Consider the following 23,144-nt stretch of genomic DNA (forward strand, 5'->3'; position numbering starts at 1 on the left):
TGATCAGAGAGATGCAAATTAAGACAACTCTGAGATACCACTATACACCTGTCAGTTTGGCTAAGATGACAGGAAAAAATAATGATTAATGTTGGAGGGGATGCGGGAAAACTGGGACACTGATGCATTGTTGGTGGAGTTGTGCTGGAATTATGCCCAAAAAGTTATCAAACTATGCATATCCTTTGATCCAGCAGTGCTACTACTGGGCTTATACCCCAAAGAGATACTAAAGAAGGGAAAGGGACTTGTATGTGCCAGAATGTTCGTGGCAGCCCTGTTTGTAGTGGCTAGAAACTGGAAAATGAATGGATGCCCATCAATTGGAGAATGGTTGGGTAAATTGTGATATATGAATTTTATGGAATATTATTGTTCTGTAAGAAATGACCAACAGGATGAATACAGAGAGGCTTGCAGAGACTTACATGAACTGATGCTAAGTGAAATGAGCAGAACCAGGAGATCATTATATACTTCAACATCGATACTGTATGAGGATGTATTCTGATGGAAGTGAATTTCTTCAACAAAGAGATCTAATTCAGTTCCAATTAATCAATGATGGACAGAAGCAGCTACACCCAAAGAAAGAACACTGGGAAATGAATGCAATCTGTTTGCATTTTTGTTTTTCTTCCCAAATTATTTTTACCTTCTGAATGCAATTTTTCCTGTGCAACAAGAGAACTGTTCGGTTCTGCATACATATATTGTATCTAGGATATACTGTGACATATTTATAGGACTGCTTGCCATCTGGGGGAGGGGTGGAGGGAGAGGGAGGGGAAAGCTTGGAAAAGAATCAAGTGCAAGGGATAATGTTGTAAAAAATTACCCAGGCATGGATTCTGTCAATAAAAAGTTATAAAAAAAATAAAAATAAAGAAAAAAGTAACTCATCTAAAATGAGAGTCCGAGATCTCATCCAAGGGGAAGCTTCCCCAAAAGCTATAGTGCAGCAAGGTAGGGACAAGGAAATTACCAGTAACTCTCATGTTGGCTTTTTTCCTGGAATTTTTTTTTCCCAAAGTGGAGTTGGTCTTGTCCATTTTCTCCCACAGAGTTGGAAGTGAGAAGTGTCTGAAGAGCTTGAAGAGAACTGAAGAGCTCTCTTAGTCACAGAGCATTGTTCTCCATCCATACCCAAGGATTTGGAACTCAGGTTATAAACCTAATTCTTTTTCCCTCCCTAAGGAATGAAGTAGTAGAAAGGTAGGAGAAAGAAGAGAGAACTAAGTTTATTTATTTGTGATTATATTTTCTGAAGTAAATGTTGTGTAAAAGCTAATTTGATTGTTGGTGGCTAAAGGAACTGGTGTTCAGGAATCATTCACTACAATTGAAGGAACTCAATCAGTGGGATCTGAAGACATTTGCAGAGAACCTAGATACCCCAGAGAACTCTAACCTTCCTGATTTTCAGGAAGGTGGGGCCAAGGTAGTCAGTGTTATATGTGGGACCAAGTCAGGAATAAATTGATCCCTTCACTTTTGTGAGACCCCCGGGGGATATTCTCTGTCTGGAACTTCTGAATTTTGAAATACCCTAATTTTCTCACATCAACTTAATAGATATTAGGTTAGAAATGTACAGTTGATTTCTTTTCTCCAAGTGAATATCTCCTCAGAAATAATTCCACTTATTTAACTTTGTTTCTTTTGTTGACTAAGTACTATTATTTTTTATATTTTTTAATTTTATGAAGATTGGTATGTTCATATGTTTTATATTATTGAGTGCTTTGTAAGTATATTAAGTTGATGTGAGAAAATTGAAATTGCTAGAATACTGCTGTCTAATAGAAATGTTCATATTGTTCTTTCTGCATTTAAGCAGACAAACTATTTGCTTTTTATGATAGCAAAATGCCTTACAACTTCTTAGGGTATGAATGTCTATGTCTAAAATCCACAGGTAGTTTACATTCTTTGTTATATCTCTATCTGTCATCTTGCCCTATGACTGAGTTTACAATTCCATTTGGCTTATCACCTCTCATTTGCAAGGATACAGGAGAGAATGGGGAAGTTCCCTTTGGAATAAGAGATCTAGAGAAAATTGTCTAAAAGAAATTTGTGAATATCGCTTATTCTAAAAGAAACTCTAAAGAATTTTATTTTGTAGCAACTACCTACTATATGAACTCAAAAAGGAAATATTTCTTCCATAACACTACTACATGCCAGGCACTGAAATAAGAACTGGGGATACAAAAAGAGGCAAAAGAGTCTCTAACATCAAGGAACTCATAATCTAGTGGAAAGATAACAATAAAAACAAAGATATATATGTGTTCCTGTGTATAAACAAGCTTTTTAAAATATAAATGGCAGATAAGGTGAGATAAAGGCAGGAACTGTCCAACTTCTCCCCTAAACTACTCCAAATTCCTTTAAATACTGACTCTAAACAAACTTTAGAGCCTGGGAACACCCAAATAGACAAGAGTAGTAGAACGTTTTCCAGCTGCAGGCAATTTAGATGTTTCGTAGAAAAGATCTGCTACACAAGAGTGGGTGTCCAGAGTGCAGTACTAGAGCAGGCTGTGTGAACATAACATAACTCAGCCCCAGATCCACCCAAATCTGTCTCCAGATCAATCCCAGTCAGACCTCTGAATCAGCAGCAATACTGATGATTTCCAGACGTCTCAGCTCAGAGATGCTAAAGAAGATGTGGAAAGTCAACAGAAAAGGAATCAGATGGGATGGGAGCCCAAGGCACATTCCTTGCATAGGCGGCACCAGTACAGCCCTGGCCCCAGCCCCTGCCCAGAAACCAGCATCACTGAAGTGGGATCTCTAAATTATCAGTAGTGCTTTTGAATCTCTTGGTCTAGAAACAGCAAAAAGAACTCAGACAGTCAGTGAAGAGAGTCTGTGGCAACAGGATGGGAGTCCAGTGTGCAGTCCCAGTTCAGGCAGTCCTGATCCCAACCCTGGGACCCCAGTTTCAGCAAAGAAGTACTTTAACACACTAAATCTTACACTTACACTGGGTCAAGGACATTCCTAACAGCTCCAGGGCAGCAAAGAGTGCTTGTGATCAGCTTCCTAGAAGAATTTCTGAAAACAAATGCACAAAACCTCTGAAGCTTGGGACAGTGCAATAGCCACCCTGGAAACAGAACTCCACTTTAACAAAGAGTTAAAAGCCAAGTAATAGGCTAGGAAAATGAGCAGATAAAAATAGTTTCTGACCACTGGCAGTTATTATGATGACAAAGAAGATCAAAATACATTCAGAAGATGATAATAAGGTCAAAGTTCCTATATCCAAAGCATCCAAGAAAAATAAGAATTGGTCTTAGACCATGGAAGAGCTCAAAAGAGATTTCAAAAATCAAGTAAGAGAGATAGAGGGAAAAAATAGGAAAAGAACTGAGAGTGGTGCAAAAGGAAATGCAAAAAGCTAATGAGAAAAATGCCTTAAAAACAAAATTGGCCAATGGGCAAAGCAGGTACAAAAGCTCACTGCGGAAAATTATTCCTTAAAAATAGAATTGAGCTAATGGAAGCAAATGTGAGAAATCAAGATACAATAGAGCAAAACCAAAAAAATGAAAAAATTGGTGGAAAATATGCAATGTCTCATTGGAAAAACAACTGGTCTATAGATCCAGGAGGGATCATTTAAACATTATTGGTCTACCTAAAAATCATGATCAAAAAAGAGCCTGGATATCATTTTCCAAGAAATTGTTAAGGAAAACTGTGCTAATATTCTAGAACCAGAGTGTAAAATAGAAATTGAAAGACTCTACTGAACACCTCCTGCAAGGGATCTCAAAATGAAAACTCCCAGGAATATTATAGCCAAATTCTGGAACTCCCAGGTCAAGGAGAAAATATTGCAAACATCCAGAAAGAAACAATTCAAGTATAGTGGAGACACAGTCAAGACAGCACAAGATTTAGCAGCTTCTAAATTAAAGGAAAATTACCAAAAGTTTCTAAAGGGATACATAGGCCTTGAGTGTGTTTTAGTAATAATTGAACTGGATCAAGGATTACTTGTAATATTGCATTAATGATTATACAATTATAATTGCAATTGAATTAATAATTGTGGCTCTTGTAGAAGATCCTTAGTTGTAAAATTCTATCTAAACTCAAGCACCAGCAGTTCTGGTACATTATTTAGAGCACACACCCAACAACCTTAGGGCTACTTCATAAAATTGGGGGAGAGGGTTTCCAAGGGAGTTATATTATGACTATTATACTGACTAAAAAGACTATCCATCTAGCCATGTCATCTTATCCTACGCTTGACTATGAATATCATTATTTTGACCATTCTAGTGGGTTTGTGTGGTGTTCCTCTTTTTTATAATATAATGAATGGTTCTTTGGGAACAGGTTTCTTGGGGAGGTTTTCTGGAGGCAGCCTTAGTTTCAGTTCAGAGTAATAATCACCATACAGCCATCTGATAAAATCCAAATGTTTATTTTCTCCTTCCAAGTCTTGTCTCCTTGCCTTGGGCTGGGCAGTTTTCTGGAGAGCCTTTCAGACCAGCCTTGGTCTCAGTGGAAGAAGTGCAGGAGGGCAGCCACCATGGTCGTGTGAGATGAAGTGAATGAATCTGGTTCCGCCTCCTAAAGTGGGCTTGTGGGCTTCTGTATCTCCCAGAGTTCTCTGTGTCTGTCCCAGAATGCCCTTTGGCCCTGGGAGCGTCTTGCTTACATGTGCTCTCTAAAGGTGTGAACACAAGCATTGTTTCTATCAGTTCCACTTAGTACTTTGTTTCAAGTTCTGGCCCATAACATCTCCTTGTAAGATCAGATCAATCATACTGAACCATGCTAAATTAGATAATTATTGTCTCTATCAATTCTAATGACTTAACAGCTTGTAAGGATTCTAACATCTCTGCTTTCTTTTGTTTTAGAACATTATTGGTCATGACCTCCCTAACTTCTCAAGGAGGTAAGAACCCCCAAAAGAAGGTGATCATGCCTTCTCTGACTACTCAAAAAAGAAGTGAAAACACCATAAAAAGAAGGTGGTCACACTCTTCCTAACATCTCAGGAAGAGAAATGAAAACACCAAAGGAAATGGAAAATCAAATCAGATTAGTGGGTTTCTAAAGGAGCTCACTTGATTTTATTTATTTATTTTTTTTATTTAATAGCCTTTTATTTACAGGATATATGCATGGGTAACTTTACAGCATTAACAATTGCCAAACCTCTTGTTCCAATTTAAAACGTTATTTTGCTGTACAAAAAGAATCAGCCTCTGAAATATTGTACAATGTTAAGTACATTAAAATATAAATTAGATACACAATAAGTATACATGACCAAAACGTTATTTTGCTGTACAAAAAGAATCAGCCTCTGAAATATTGTACAATTAGCTTGTGAAGGAAATCAAAAATGCATGTGGGAATAAATATAGGGATTGGGAATTCAATGTAATGGCTTTTAGTCATCTCCCAAAGTTCTTTTTCTGGGCATAGCTGGTTCAGTTCATTACTGCTCCATTGGAAATGATTTGGTTCATCTCGTTGCTGAGGATGGCCAGGTCCATCAGAACTGGTCATCATATAGTATTGTTGTTGAAGTATATAATGATCTCCTGATCCTGCTCATTTCACTCAGCATCAGTTCGTGTAAGTCTCTCCAGGCCTTTCTGAAATCATCCTGTTGGTCATTTCTTACAGAACAGTAATATTCCATAATATTCATATACCACAATTTATTCAGCCATTCTCTAACTGATGGACATCCATCCAGTTTCCAGTTTTTAGCCACTACAAAAAGGGCTGGCACAAACATTTGTGCACATACAGGTCCCTTTCCCTTCTTTATAATGTCTTTGGGATATAATCCCAGTAGTAACACTGCTGGATCAAAGGGTATGCACAGTTTGATAACTTTTTGAGCATAGTTCCAAACTACTCTCCAAAATGGTTGGATTCATTCACAACTCCACCAACAATGCATCAATGTCCCAGTTTTCCCGCATCCCCTCCAACAATCATCATTTTTTTTCCTGTCATCTTAGCCAATCTGACAGGTGTGTAGTGGTATCTTAGAGTTGTCTTAATTTGCATTTCTCTGATTAATAAATGACTTGGAGCATCTTTTCATGTGACTAGAAATAGTTTCAATTTCTTCATCTGAGAATTGTCTCTTCATATCTAAAGGAGCTCACTTGAAACAGGTATACATAAATCCATCAATATGGGAGGCATTACACATAATTACATAAGCACATAGCAATATAACACAGACTAGTAGTGATGTAACAAATAACATGAATCAACATACAGAATTATACATGTCCATAAGTCCTAGAAATAGTCCAAAAGGAATCCATTGTCCATTAGTTCATGTGTCAGGAATCCAATAATTCCTGCAAGCTCTGAAGTACTGCAATAGTCTCATCAACAATTTTTCATCTCAAGGAATCCAATGATTCCTGTTGGTTTTTGTTCATCTTGTGTTAGGGAATCCAATGATTCCTGAAGATTTTAAAGTTCTTTTAACAGTCTCATTGTCAGCCATGCTCTTTCAGTGTCAGATGTTTCTTAAATCTTCTCCTTTGTTTTGAGGTTTTTCTCTCTTTCTGTTTCTCTCTGATGAACAAGGTGAATACAGCTCGTTGGCACCCATCTGATTCCTTCTCTATCTGTAGGAATACAAGTAAACCTTCTCTCCCAGGCAGTTAACCTATCTAATTCCCTTCTATTTCCCCCTTTTGTGATTTCTCCTCATCATCTGGCAATTACATTGGAGCTGTTTGCACTAGACACTGCCCTATTGGTTTAAAAAGCCTGTATTCTCCCCAACTGTAATCTCTTTCTGCTATCTGACCATTTTTAGGCTGATTGATCACATCAGAGTCCTGACCTTCTGAAGACTCTCTGTGTGTAACATCAGCTGCTATCATGCCCCACCTGTCTTTTGATTGATATCTTGGAGCTGGGCTCCACCTCTCATTTCTCTGGGTCAATCTACATTCCAAGGCCCAGTGAAAGCCTCGGTTGCATTTTGGACATGGGGTTTTGGGTTTTATTCCCTCACCCTGTCCTCTCACTCTATCTCTGTATCTATATTGGGCTCTCAAATATCCAACTTTTCCACACTGAAAACATCGATGAGTTTCTCTAGAAGTCCCTTGCCAAGAGGGACCCTGTCTTCCCATATTCATCATATTTTGGGTATAATAAGCATTTGTGCCCACTGTGGCACAGTGTCTTATGATCTCCTCTAAAAGAGCATCTTTGTCTAGTCCCCATATAATCCTTTTGCAAACCTCATTGGCATTTTCCTTAGCCAGATGTCTGGTTATTATTTCTGTAGCTGAATTATCTCCGATGGTTCTCGTTACAGCTGTTTGCAAACATCCCACAAAATCTTCAAAAAGTTCATTGGGACCTTGCTCTATTTTTGTGAAGCCTTCTCTTGATCTTTTTGTCCTGGGAGGGAACCCCAAGCTTTTATTGCAACCTTAGAAAGTTGCTCATACACTGTTATGGGATAATAAATCTGTTCTGAATTCTCTGCATACTGACCTTCACTAGCTAGTTGGTCAAAAGTGATTTGTCCAATAGCTCCTGTTTCCCTATTGCATTGGGCTTGAATTCTACATAATTCATGAAACTCCAAAAATCACAACAAATTTTGTCCAGGTTCTAAATATGTTCTAGCTATGGATTTCCAATAATTCAGGGTTAATTCTTTTGTTTCATTTTGTTTTGTATTCCTTTATGTTTTTTTTCTTATTTTGTTTGCTTTTTAAATAAAAAATGAAATTAATAGCATCTATATTATTTTCCTAGAAGAATTACTAAAAGTTTCATATAGTTTAGAGTTTGAGTGTGCTTGGAGTCCATCAAGTGTAATCCCTTCATTTCACAGATGAAGAAAATAAGACACAGATAAATTGTGACTTACTCAGTTTTAAGTTATTAAGTGTCTGAAGCAGGATTTGAATTTAAGTCTTCCTGACCTCAAGTCCAAAAGATTCCATTTACTTATATTACCTAATTATACGGTATAATATATACATATACATATATATATATATATTTGGATTTTGAATTTTTTTAATACTTTATATAGTCACTTATATTATTCAGAGATCTAACCAATCCTCTTAACTTTAAAATTAATAGAGACGGCAATCAGATTATGATTTAAATAGAAGAAGAAAACAAGGTATATGAGGGGGAGAGAGGGAGGTTGGGAATCAGAAGGTGTAATAGCAAACCCCATCCATATTTCCTTATATTTGCTATAGTCTTTTTCCAATGAGAGAGTATTTGTATAATTTATCTGCTACAGAATAATGCAGGAAAGGGGAGAGTAGTAAGTATTTGCTATGTTTAAAACTGGCTATAACCTAGAAAGAATCTTTTACTGAAGGGCAAGGAAAAAAACATAATTGTGTGATTTTTTGTATCAGTCATTATCTTGGGAATAATCAGCAACATTTTTCCTTCAAGTCTAAGATCAAGTCTTCGTTATTTTTATTGTGATAATTAATTGACATTATTTTAATTTAAACTGCAGAATTCAGTATGGAGTTCCTAAGACTAAACAATCCTAATGCTCATAAAAGCATACAGGCAGAACAGATGACTGGTATTTTTCCACTGTTAACTCTGTGCCAGCCAGATAAGGCTTGCTACTTTTTTACTGAATAATTTTTTGCTCTGCTGGAGGGGCTTTGAGTCATTCTCCTTATGGAGCATTAGCCAGTTAATATCAGATTGTCCTTTCGTGTTCCTGATAGGAAATTTCCAATACCGAAGCCTCCCTCATAACTGGTAGGTGACCTTCAAGGGCTTTTCTACTATATCTCAGTCTGATAAATAAAACCCTCCACTATACTTGGCACTGATTACCAATTCTAAACCAAATCTCTTCTTAGAGGATATAATCTTGCCACCTCAGTCCCTAACTTTAAGCATGTTTCCTTCCAATATATTTTCTTTGCTTTCAGCTGGAGTGTTTTTTGCATGTAGAGATAAACTTCTATTTGTTTATGTTGTCTAGTATATGTATATATTTTGTTTGCCTACCTTCAGTGTCACATAACAATAAAGCTTATGATTGTATCATTTTCCTCAGTACCAATTTGCTAGACATCCTAAACATAAGTATCATTTTTATCCTGAGCCATGAGGCCAAATAAACCAATTATCAACCTAAGCTTCTGAAAGAGTTCACCATATTTAATGGATGATTCATGCATTTCTTATAGAACAATAATATTCCATAACATTCATATACCATAACTTATTCAGCCATTCTCCAACTGATGGGCATCCACTCAATTTCCAGTTCCTTGCCACTACAAAAGGGCTGCCACAAACATTTTTGCACATGTGGATCCCTTTCCCTCCTTTGTGATCTTTTTGGGATACAGGCTCAGTAAAGACACTGCTGGGTCAAAGTGTATGTACAGTTTTGTAATTCTTTGGATATAGTTCCAAAATGCTCTCCAGAATGGTTGGATCAGTTCACAACTTTGCCAACAATGTATTTTAGTGTCTCAGTTCTCCCCACATCCCCTTCAATATTCATCATTATCTTTTCTCATCATCTTAGCCAATCTGAGAAGTGTGTAGTGCTACCTCAGAGTTGTCTTAATTTGCATTTTTCTGATCAATAGTGATTTAGAGCACCTTTTCATATGACTAGAATTGGTTTTAATATGTTCATCTGAAATTTGTCTGCTCATATCCTTTGACCATTCATCAACTAGAGAATGACTTATATTTTTATAAATTTCAATCACTTCTCTATATATTTTAGAAATGGGCCTCAGATTATTAATAGCCACATGACCTTGGGTAAATCATTTAATCCTCTTTCCATCAGTTCCCCATTTGTAAAATGAACTAGATAAAAAAAATGGAAAACCACTCCAATATCTTACACAAGTCCCAGGTCAGAGCTGCCATATTAGTGCTCAGTTATAGAGCAAGGTGTTGCTGTTCAATTGTTTCTGAATCTTAATGATGACTCCATTTGAGATTTTCTTGGCAAAGATACTGAAGTGATTTGCCATTTTTTTTATAAATATTTTGGAATATATAGGGTGTCATATCTCTCCCACTGATGACTTCCTTGGGGCATAAATTCCATAATGCAGTCTTTGGATCAAAGGATCTAGACATTTTAAGTCACTTTAAGTGTATAATTCCAAATTGCTTTCCAAAATGGTTGTACCACTTCACAGTTACACCAACAATTGGTCTATCTTCCCACAACCCCTCCAATTTTAAATTGCCGTTTAAAATTTTGTACCAATATGCATTAGGGAAATTGATCTATAGTTTACTTTTTTGTCTTTTCCCCACATATTTTGTATAATATTGGAATTAATTGTTCTTTAAATGTTTGGTAAAATTTACCTGTGAATTCAGCTGTTCTTGGAAATCTTCAGTTAGGGATCTTATATAGGGCTTATTCAACATATTTTTTCTAAGATAGGATTATTTTAAGTATATTGTTTCCTCTTTCTGTAAATATTCATCTATTTCATTTAGATTGTTAGATTTATTGGCACATAGTTATACAAAGTGGTTTTTAATAATTGCTTTAATTTTCTCTTCATGAATGGTAAATTCATATTTTAAATATTTTCATGTTGGTAATTTGGTTTTCTGCTTTCTTTCATACTAGTCAAATTTACCAATATTTGTCTATTTTATTGATTTTTCAAGATTTTCAATTTAGGGTTTAATTGGGGATTTTAAATTTGTCCTTTTTCTAGTGTTTTGTTGTCATTGTCGTTGTAATTATTGCTGCCCAATTCACTGATCTGTTTTCTGTACTTCACTGAGATAAGCATTTAGAAATATACATTTTCTCATAAATACTATTTTAATACTATTTTGGGTACATCCCAGAAATTTTAGTGTTTTCTCATTGTTGTCACTTTCTTTAATTAAAATTATTGTTTCTATTATTTCTCTTTTGATCAACTCATTCTTTAGGATTATATTATTTAATTTCTATTTTAATCTGTTTCCATGGTCTTTTATTAAAAGTATTTTATTGTATTATGCTTTTTAAAAGATGCTTAATATTTCTGCTTTTCTTCATTTAGTTGTGCGGTTTTTTGTGCCCTAACATATGGTCAATTTCTGGGAAAATGTTATGCATAATTAAGAAAAATGGATACTCCTTTTTATTCCCATTCAATTTTTTAAAAATAGCTTTTTATTTTTTGAAATGCACACAAAGTTTTCAGCATTCACCTTTGCAAAATTTTGTGTTCCATATTTTTCTACCTTCCCCTCTCCCCTAAATAACAAGTAATCCATTATAAGTTAAGCATTCAATTCTTTTAAATATATTTCCACATTTAATATGCTGTGCAAGAAAATTCAGTTCAAAAGGAGGAAAATGAGAAAAAAAAACAAACAACTAAATAAACACCACCACTTAAAATAGGTGAAAATTCTATGTTGTAATACATATTCAATATCCATAGTCTTCTGTGGATGCAAATGGCTCTTTCCACCACAAGTTTATTGGAATTGCCTCAAATCACCTCATTGTTGAAAAGAGTCAAGTGTAGAATACGGGCTCACTCCCTGGAGATCCTCGGGGTCAGCCAGAATCAGGATAAATTAAAGTCCTTGGTATTTAAGGGGAGAAGTAAAGGAGGCAGACAAACAAAATCTTGGATTCTGGAGTCCAGAGTAACCAGCCTTTCTTCTCATCATCCTGCAGCCAAGTGACTCTGACCTTTCTCTTCCCCCCCCTCCAATCCTTGCCCCTCCTTATCTTAACACCAAACATTCAGCAAGCAGCAGCTGTGAGAAGAGCCATTTATCCCAATATATGCTAATAGAGTCACCTGGCTACTCTCGTGATTACTGAAAGGAAGGTTGCTCCAAGACCTCCAGAAAACCAAACAAAAAACTTTACAGTGGTCTTTTCATCAGAAATGCTTGAAAGTCGATCATTAAGCACCTATTAAGTATCCTTGATGGATTATATTCAGTTTTGCCAAAGGATAATCCTTTCCCAAAGTAATCCTAGCTTCCTTTGTCTTCTTAAATATCATCTTCCAAACCCTCTACTGATTTAATATGAAAGCTATAAATCTTGTGTGATTCTGACTTATTTATGCCCATGATATTTGCCCATACTATTCCTTGCAGTTTTGATTTTGGGTTGGTGATTGATAGATTCTTTCAATTTCTATTTTTCCCCCTGTTTCTAGGATATCAAGGCTTTTATAATTTCTTAAAATATGAGGTCCAGGCTCTTTCTTTGATCATGGTTTTCAGAGGTAATCCAATAATTCTTCAATTCTCTCTCCTTGATCTGTTGTTCAGATCAGTTATTTAAGAATATATTTAATTTTTTCTTCTGTTTTTCATTCTTTTGACTTTCTTTTGTTCCTTGATGTCATGTGAAGTCATAAGCTTCCATTTACTCAGTTCTAATTTTTGTGAAATCCTTTTCTTCAGTAATCTTTTATACATCTTTTTCCATTTGACCAGTTCTAATTTTTAAGCTTCTTTCTGTGGGTTTTTATGAATTTTATCACTTAGTTAATTCTGTTTTTAAAGAGAGTTATTTTTTTTTTTTTTATTCTTTTTGAGTTCTTCCAGGAATGCTTTTCAATGTTGAATCCAATTCACATTTTTCTGGTAAGCATGTAGTAATATGACTTCATTGTCTTCTTTTGATTTTGTGTCATGATCTTACCTGTCACTATAATAACTTTCTATGGTCAGATTATTTTGTTGTTTGCTCATTTTTCCAGACTATTTTTTTTAACCTTTAACTTTATATTAAAGTTGGGTTGTTATTCTGTGGTAGAGAGAGCTCTGTTCCAAGTGTCAAATTTTTATGTGGCTTTTTTCAGACCTAGTTCTGGGGTGTGTGTATTTAAATTTTGGGCTCTTTTAAAGTAGTATAGTCTAAAGAAAGGTGTGGTCACTGGTTTCCTAGTGTGTGTGATGGTATATGAGCAAACACATGAACACTTCTCAGCCCTGGAACTGTGACCAAAACCCTTGTTACCCTAAATTCAAGTGCATAGTTTATTATGTAACTATACACACATCTTCTTTTCGATATCCATATATTTTGCTTGCCTACTGAACACAGTTTCTCTTAAAGTTATTGTTTTGAACAAGAATTATTTATGTATATTTATTCCTAATTTAATCTTTGCCCTTTTGTTTTGTTGATGAGGATTGACATTGCTGATTCAATTTTTTATATTCTGCTTATTGTTTTTGCTATTCAGAACATTGTTTGTATAATTTTCATTCTCTTTTAAATCACCCAATGATAGCATATAGAGAGTTAATGTGCTCCTCAAATTCTACAGTATCCTCTGTCTCATTAAGTGTTGTATTATTTTCCTTTATTTTGCAGTATTTATTTACAGATCCCTAAACTTATTTACTAGATCTGGAGGTTTTATTTCCCTTTATCATTATTGTTTTTCTTGTTGATTTATATATTTATGCTTAAGGTTTTTGAGATTTCTTTATCTTGAAATTTTTGGTAATTTCAGTCTTCTCTACTCTTTCCTTTATTTTTCTTATAATTCACTTCCTGATTCTCTCTCCTCTGATTATGATTTCCTTGGGAATTGTCTCAGTTTCCTCCATCACTAGGCCACTTATGTCAGCAGTCTAGGTCTCTGCCCTGACTTTCAAGTAATCTGAACTGGTCCTAGCTTGATGCTGTGCCTTTTTTCATAGGCTCAATAGAGTGTTGCAGTTTCCCGCATAAATGGCATCCTGTCTCATTTAGGCAGTATCTTGGGCAGTGTCTTGTTCTGGTGACCTCTCCCAATACCTTTGTTCCTCAGTAATCTTGTCTGACAGATCCTGTTTTCTCACTACCAGAAGTCCAAAGCTTTCCTCATTGAAATGATGAGGTAAATTCATTAAGCAGCCCCCTAAAGAAGTATGTATTATGAAAAGTAAAGGTATTTTGAAAACTGTAAATTTTTAAGGGGGAGTGCATGGTATGGGAATACTTTTCTAGCCTCTGAACTTCTAAATTATTTTGTTTGTACCTCTCTTAAGATACTTATCATGAATTGAAGAATGGCTGAATAAATTGTGGTATATGAACGTTATGGAATATTATTGTTCTACAAGGAATGACCAGTAGGATGAATACAGAGACTTGGAGAAACATAAATGAACTGATGCCAAATGAAATGAGCAGAACCAAGAGATCATCATATACTTCAACAACAATACTATGTGATGATCAATTCTGATGGACATGACTCTCTTCAACAATGAGATGATCTAAATCAGTTACAATTGATCTGTAATGAACAGAACCAGCTACACCCAGAGGAAGAATATTGGGAAATGAGTATGGACCACAACATAACACTTCCACTCTTTCTGTTATTGTTTGCATATTTGTTTTTTCTTCTCAGGTTATTTTTACCTTTTTTCTAAATCCGATCTTTCTTGTGCAACAAGATAACTGTATAAATATGTATATATATATATATATATATATATATATGCTGTATTTAACATATACTTTAACATATTTAACATGTATGGGACAACCTGCCATCATGGGAAGGGTGTGGAGGGAAGGAGGGGAAAAGTTGAAACAGAAGTTTTTGCAAGGATATATGGTGAAAAATTACCCATGCATATGTTTTATATATAAAAATATAAAAAAGATATATGTGTGTGTGTGTGAGATTGTGTGTACATTTTGATGTTTGATGTTTCTATGAGAAACATTTTATGTAATTTTGTATATTTCTTATTGTTTTTGCTTCTGGAGAGATACTAACAAAAGAAGTGCTAAATCAAACATGGATGTTAGGGGAGGTAAGTAGGATCTCTTTCACATCAACCCTGTCTGAAATTGTTAATGACTACTTTTAGAAAGAAGGGCATAAAAGTTACATGTGACTTTACCCACATGATTTAAGAGAAAAATTCATGGACACAAGTTCCTGACTTAGCCTTGGAGAGACAACCAAGTGAGACTTGAACTGGAATGTATTCTTGGCCAATCTTAAAATGATAAGAATTGGCAGTAAACTGGACATGTGGGGTAAGTAAAAGGTGAAGATTTTAAAATGTAGCTGAACTTATGAATCTAGAAAAACCCTTCACAGTAATATGGAAGTGCTGTTCGTTGTTGTTGTTGTTTTTTATTCGAACCTAAGAATAAAACAAGTATTTCCATAACAAAACAGACTATAATAAAAGGTGATTATACATGAAGCTGCAAGTCTTTTACACATTTTAAATATATAATGAAGTTGTGTAACTTTTTTTCCCTTTTCATTTCTTGGAGAAAAGATAATATGTTCTAAAGTCTAGAAGAAAAAAAGAGACTAGAACAAAGCTATGTCACACAAATGTTTAACAGGCCTGGTATGGATAAAGAACAAGTCAAAGAGGCTGAGAAATGATAAATGGGAAGAGAATCAAAAATCAAAAGAGAATGAATTCAAACTCTTTTTATGATGCAAGCATAATCTTAACTGATGATCTGATCTGTATCAAATGATTCAGAGAACTCAAAAAGGATAACTACAAAAAGGCCAATAGATTTGGCAACTGATTGATTCATAACTTTAGAGAGAACAATATCAGATGATGAAATCAGAAACTCAGTTTGTAGAATTTGGAAATGAGTGAAAAAGTGTAGACTTCTACCAAATATAAAAGAATAGATAGCTTTCTCAAGGAGTTTAGCTGCAACAGGAAGAAAAGCTTGACTAAGTCATTACATAATAAGTAAGTGGTCAAAAGAATAAATGCAAACTATTAATGACTGTATGTAAAATGATTTAAAAATCGCAAATTACAGTGCCAAAACAAAATAAAGAACAAAATTGGCAAAGATAAAAAAGCACAAAATAGTCTGTTTTGGAGAGGCTTTTGGTAGCCATTAACATTAATATATTGTTTCTGAAGTAGAAGAACAGCCCTCTGGACTTTGAAAAACATAATCTTTTTTTAAAATAATTAGACCTTTTTATTGACAAAACCACCACCTGGGTAATTTTTTACAACATTATCCCTTGCACTCACTTCTATTCTGACTTTACCCCCCGCCTCTCTCCACCCCCTCCCCCAGATGGCAAGCAGTCCTATACATGTTAAATATGTCACAGTATATTCTAGATACAATATATGTGTGCAGAACTGAACAATTCTCTTGTTGCACAGGAAGAATTGGATTCAGAAGGTAAAAATGACCCAGGAAGAAAAACAAAAATGCAAACAGTTTACATTCAATTCCCAGTGTTCTTTCTTTGGGTGTAGCTGCTTCTGTCCATCCTTGATCAATTGAAACTGAGTTAGATCTTCTCTTTGTCAAAGAAATCCACTTCTATCAGAATACTTCCTCATACAGTATCTTTGTTGAAGTATATAATGATCTCCTGATTCTGCTCATTTCACTTAGCATCACTTCATGTAAGTCTCTCCAAGCCTCTCTGGTCATTTCTTACAGAACAATAATATTCCATAACATTCATATACCACAATTTACCCAACCATTCTCCAATTGATGAGCATTCATTTTCCAGTTTGTAGAAACTACAAATGGGGCTGCCACAAACATTTTGGCACATACAGGTCCCTTTCCCTTCTTTAGTATCTCTTTGGTTTATAAGCCTAGTAGTAGCACTGCTGGCTCAAAGGGTATGCACAGTCTGATAACTTTTGGGGCATAATTCCAGATTGCTCTCCAGAATGGTTGGATTTGTTCACAACTCCACCAACAATGCATCAGTGTCCCAGTTTTCTCGCATCCCCTTCAACATTCATCATTATTTTTTTCTTGTCATTTTAGCCAATATGACAGGTGTGTAGTGGTATCTCAGAGTTGTATTAATTTGCATTTCTCTGATCAATAGTGATTTTGGAGAACTCATATGAGTAGAAATAGTTTCAATTTCATCATCTGAAAATTGTTTGTTCATATCCTTTGACCATTTATCCATTGGAGAATGGCTTGATTTCTTATAAATTAGAATCAATTCTCTATATATTTTGGAAATGAGGCCTTTATCAGAACCTTTAACTGAGATAATGTTTTCCCAATTTGTTGCTTCCCTTCTAAGGTTGTTTGCATTTGTTGGTACAAAGGCTTTTTAATTTGATATAATAAAAATTTTCTATTTTGTGATCAATAATGATCTCTAGTTCATCTTTTTCTTCCTCCTCCACAAATCTGAGAGGTAAACTATCCTGTGTTCCTTTAATTTATTAATAATCTTGTTCTTTATACCTAAATCATGGACCCATTTTGATCTTATCTTGATATACGGTGTTAAGTGTAGGTCCATGCCTAATTTCTGCCATACTAATATCCAGTTTTCCTAGCAGTTTTTGTCAAATAATGAATTTTTATCCCAAAAGTTAGGATCTTTGGGTTTGTCAAACACTAGATTGCTATAGTTGACTATTTTGTCTTGTGAACCTAACCTATTCCATTGATCAACTAATTTATTTCTTAGTCAATACCAAATGGTTTTGGTGACTGCTGCTTTGAAATATAATTTTAGATCAGGTACAGCTAGGCCACCTTCATTTGATTTTTTTTTTCATTAATTCCCTTGAGATTCTCGACTTTTTGTTCTTCCATATGAATTTTGTTGTTATTTTTTCAAGGTCATTAAAATAGTTTCTTGGGAATCTGATTGGTATAGCACTAAATAAATTAATTTAGGGAGTATTGTCATCTTTATTATATTTGCTCGGCCTATCCAAGAGCACTTAATATTTTTCGATTTATTTAAATCTGACTTTATTTGTGTGGAAAGTTTTTTTTGTAATTTTGCTCATATAATTCCTGATTTTCCTTTGGTAGATAGATTCCCAAATATTTTATGCTATCGACAGTTATTTTGAATGGAATTTCTCTTTGTACCTCTTGCTGTTGGACTTTGTTGGTGATGTATAAAAATGCTGAGGATTTATGTGCATTTATTTTGTATCTTGCAACTTTGCTAAAGTTATGAATTATTTCTAATAGCTTTTTAGCAGAATCTCTGGGGTTCTCTAAGTATACCATCATATCATCTGCAAAGAGTGATAATTTGGTTTCTTCATTACTTACTCTAATTCCTTTCATCTCTTTATGAAGTTCTGGTTTTTTCATCAAAAATAGGTGAAATTCGCTTATTTCATTGAATGTCCATCTTCTTCTCTGGAAAAATGATGCTCATTTTGCCTGGATAAGTTATTTTTGGTTGCATACCACATTTTTAGCGTTTCGGAATATCATATTTCAGGCCTTCGATCCTTTAATGTGGACGCTGCTAGATCTTGGGTGATCCTTATTGTGGCTCCTCTATACTTGAATTGATTTTTTTTCTAGCAGCTTGCAGTACTTTTTCCCTTTGTCTGAGTGTTCTGGCATTTGACCACTATATTTCTTGGTGTTTTGATTTTAGGATCCCTTTCAGTAGGTGACTGATGAATTCTTTTAATGTCTATTTTACCCTCTCTTTTTATGACTTCTGGGCAGTTCTCTTTGATAATTTCCTGGAAAATAGTGTCCAGGCTATTTTTTTCATCATATTTTTCTGGGAGTCCAATAATTCTCAGATTGTCTCTCCTAGATCTATTTTCCAAGTCTGTTGTTTTCCCAAGAAGATATTTGACATTTTTTTCCATTGTTTCATTTTTTTGGTTTTGCTTGACTGGTCTCCTCAAGTCATTCAATTCCATTTGTTTGATTCTGATTTTCAATGAAGTTTGATTCTGATTTTCTTCACTTACTTTTTTATATCTTTTTCTAATTGTCCAATTGAGTTTTTAAGTGAGTTGTTTTGTTCTATGGAACTTTTTTCCATTTTACCAATTTTATTTTTTAGAGAGCTATTTTCTTTTTCCAGTTCACTAATTCTATTTTTCAAGGATTGGATTTCTTTATCCACTCTGTCTTTAAATGAGTGGGATGACTTCTCCAGACTCTCTTGCCAAGCCTCCCTCTCCTTTTCTCATTTTTCTTCTAGATTTCTTGTGAGAGCCTTTTTAATTTCTTCTGTGAGAGTAATCTGTGTTGAGGACCAGATCATATCTTCCTCTGGGGATTCACCTGGAGATAGTCTGTTTTTAGTCTCCTCAGGGTTTAAAGTCTGCTCTCTATCCATATAGAAGCTGTCAATGGTTAAGGCCCATTTAAATTTTTGTCAGAGAAGAATCAGCAAAGGCAAATTAGCAAAAAAAAAAAAAAAAAAAAAAAAAAAAAAAAAAAAAAAAAAAAAGGAATCTGCTTTTATTTGGGGGGTGGGGGACTGGGTGGTGTTACCAAGCTTCCTCTACAGACTGCTGGGGGCAGCAGTGAGGCACTAGCAGGACTGTACTGTGCCTGGGCTTTGAGACTCTGAGAGCATGCTGAGACGCTGTGGGGAAGGGGTGGCCAGATTCTGAGAGACTCTAACTTTTCAGCATTATAATCTTCACCCCTGGTGCTTTTAGCTTCTCTGCTTGTCTACTGACTTGCTGCCAGGACAAAGTATCCAATCCTGTAGTAAAGCTCTCCCACAGAGACGGCTGAGATCATATCCCACCCCACTCTGGTCTGCTCAGCTGTGAGTTGCTTGCCCGGCTCTTGCTGCTGCTGCCTGCCCTCAGCCTGCCCCTGATCTAAAACCGTCCCTGCCCTCGAGCAAAAACAATCCTTTCCTGGTGAATTTCAAGGATGTCTTCTCATGGTAATTATTTGTGGGTTTTTTTCAGTCAAGCACTAATTCCGAGGCTTGGCATGAATTACATTCTGAGAGAAAACACAGAGTTTAAGCAGATGTGTGCTTCCTCTCTGCCATCTTCACCAGAAGTCCGTGAAACATAATCTTGAAACTTTGAAGCTAGAAGTTTGTTACTCCTATCCATGCCCTAATGCAGATGGTACTTTTACACCCCCAGATATGCTGCCCTAAAAAACCTAAGACCTTGGCAAGTTGATAAACATAAAGAAATACTGTCTTATTGCCTGTCCAGGAATGGCACCTTTAGTGTGATAACCTTTGCCTCCTGTCTGGGATGAAATTCCTTTAGTATGACAAATGTATTAGGAACTTTTATGTCTCTTTCTATAAATATGTATCTCTGAAATTGCTTAATACTATCTCCCCTGTTCTGGTGGGGTTCAGTCACTAGCTAACAATAAAAGCTCTTACATTTACGTTTTATTTGGCTATCCTGTATTTTCTCTCACCTGGGCACTTCATTTCTTTTTTTAAATTTTATTCTCTACTTAAGAAATAAAACAAAAAAAGGAAGTATTTCTGTAACATTGAATAGAAAAAAAAAGATTGTTCATGAAATTTCAGACCTATTAAATATAACTTGCTATTCCTTTTAAATATATAATAAAGTTCTCATATAGCTTTCTTTTTTCTTTCTCTTTCTCCATTCTAGAGATGATGGCTACTATTAGAGACAAAAATGTGTGTGCATAGAAGGGTATGTGTGTGTGTGTGTGTGTACATACACTTATATGTGTATACATGTATGTATACACACACACACACATATATATATATATATATATATATATATATACATGTGTGTATACACACACATATATAGCTATTTACCATTCAGAATTCTGAATTCTAATAGTGTCTTCCTTTTTCTGTCTTATATAGTTAATTTGGGTACTTAGTCCCTATGACTTAGTCACTCAAAATTGTTCTTAAAACAACATTGTTGTCACTCGTATACAATATTTTCTTGATTTTGCTCATTTTCTGCAAGTTTATCCATATTTTTCAATACAATTGAGTTCATCTTTTTTGTATTCCATCACAATCATATAGTATAATTTGTTCAGCCATTCCCCAATTCATAGGCATCCCTGCAATTTCCATTTCTTTTCCAACACACACACACACACACACACACACACACACACACACACACACAAACTACTAGAAGTTCTTGGGGGAGAATTCTGGGTAGGTTGGTAAATGATGAGCAGATTGATTTCAAAAAAGGTTGAAAAGATTACATGAAGTGATGTGTTAAGTAAAGTAAGCATAACTAAGAGAACATTGTGTACAGCAACTAGGTTATGTGATGATCAACTGTGATTGACTTGGCTCTTTTCAACAATGAGGTGATTTAAGGCAATTCTAATAGCCTTGTGATGTTCCCATCCTTATCCAGAGAGAGAACTTTGGAGACCGAATGTGGATCAAAGCATAATATTTTCACCTTTTTTGTTGTAGTTATTGTTTGATTTTTTTTCTTTCTTGTGTTTTTTTCTATTTGATCTTATTTTCCTTATGCAGCACACCAAATATGAAAATACATTTAGAATAATTGCACATGTTTAACCTATATTGGTTTGCTTGCTATCTTAGAAAGGGGGAGAGAAATTGAGAGGAAGAAAAATTTGGAACACAGATTTTGCAAAGGTGAATGTTGAAATCTATCTTTGCAAATATTTGGGAAAATAAAATACTATTTTTAAAAAAAATGAATAACATAGGCAGCCCATCAGAGTTGTGATTCTCTAAAGAAGAGTTTGAATGCTAGGAAATTCAGCTCAAGAAAGGACCTTAGTATTTGATACATTACCTTTGCAGGTGTTCTTCAGTTTTCCTATAAAGATAATTCAGATGGAAGTGATTTCTTGGCATGATGCTTCATCCTTCAATATGTTGTTTACAAGAAACACACTTGAAGCAGAGACATCAACAAAGAAAAGGTAAGGGGCTGAAGAAAAATATATGATGTTTTAGCTGAAACAAGAAAAGCAATTTCTTTTGTGTGATCTCAGATAAAGCAAAAGGAAAAATAGATCTAATTAAAGGACACTATGATAATCAAAGAAACTATTATCTTGATAAAATGTGTAATGTTTACATGTAATATATAATGTATAAATAATGTAATATCAATACTAAACATACATGCACCACATGGTATAGCATTCAGATTCTTAAAGAAATTAAATGAGATACAAGAAGAAATAGACATCCAAAACTATAGGACCTTAACTATCCTCTCCAAGAACGTGATAAGTCCAATTAAGAAATTAACAAGAAACAAAGGAGGTAAATAGAATTTTAGAAAAGTTAGAAAATTCAAAAGAACTAAATAGGAACCGAAAAGAATATACATTTTTCTCAGTAGCACAAAGCATCTACACAAAAATTGGCTATAAATAAATGAATAATTAATTGGCTATATATCAGGGTATAAAAACTTCAAAATTCAAATGTAAAAAATATTAAATGTATCATTTTCTGATTAAAATTCAATAAAAATTACATTAAACAAAGGGCAGTGGAAATACAAGCTAAAATTAATTGGAATTAAACAATATAATCCTAGAGAATGACAAGGCAAGAAGACATCATGGAAACAATCAATAACTTCATTAAAGAGAATGACAGCAATGAGACAAGATATCAAAATTTATGGGATAAAGCAAAAGGAGTACATAAGGGAAATTTTATCTCTCTAAATTCTTACATCAACAAAAACCAGAAAAGTAAAATAAAATCTCCAATTGAGAATCAAATTGGAAATGCTGAAAATCAAAAGTGAGGTTAGTAAATTTTAAAGTAGTTTCATGAAAAACCCAATAAGATGGATAAGCCATAGAGCAATTTGATTTTTAAAAAAAGAAAGAAGAAAACCAAGTGATAATATCAAAAATGAAAAAGGGTAAAATCATCAAGAATGAAGAAGAAATTAAAACAATCATTTGGAAATAAGTTGCCCAATTATATGCCAATAAGTGTGACAAACTGAGCAAAATCAATGAATATTTATGAAAATATAAATTACTGAGATTAACAGATCAGAAAATAGAATGCCTAAATATCACCATCTTAGAAAAAAATTGATAAAGCCATTAATGACTTCCTAAAAACCATCACTAGGGACAAATGAATTCACAAGGTAAAGAACATTTAACAAAAAATATTCCAATAGTATATAAACCACTTGGAAAAATAGGCAAAGAAGGAACCTAAACCAGGAAAATATAAATGATACCTAAACCAGGAAAAGCCAAAATAAAGAAAGAAAATTATAGACGAATTTCCCTAATGAATTTTGATATAAAATTTTAAAATAAAACACTAATGGAGATTATCACAAGAATCATACACTATGATCAGGTGTGATTTATATCACTAATGCAATACTGGGAACATAATTGACCACATAAA

General features: G+C 34.5%; 1 long non-coding RNA gene across 2 annotated transcripts in view; it reads left to right on the top strand.

The window, feature by feature from the left end:
* Positions 1-21,664, top strand: part of LOC116422297 — a 33,030-nt gene extending 11,366 nt beyond the window's left edge. For both annotated transcript variants that reach the window (XR_004232880.1, XR_004232881.1), the window contains exons 3-5: positions 1,065-1,165; positions 4,896-4,933; positions 21,549-21,664. This is a non-coding gene — a long non-coding RNA (uncharacterized LOC116422297). The remainder of the gene's footprint in view (positions 1-1,064; positions 1,166-4,895; positions 4,934-21,548) is intronic.
* Positions 21,665-23,144: the final 1,480 nt, after the last annotated feature.

Source organism: Sarcophilus harrisii, chromosome 3, assembly GCF_902635505.1.
Source record: "Sarcophilus harrisii chromosome 3, mSarHar1.11, whole genome shotgun sequence".
Taxonomy (NCBI): domain Eukaryota; kingdom Metazoa; phylum Chordata; class Mammalia; order Dasyuromorphia; family Dasyuridae; genus Sarcophilus; species Sarcophilus harrisii.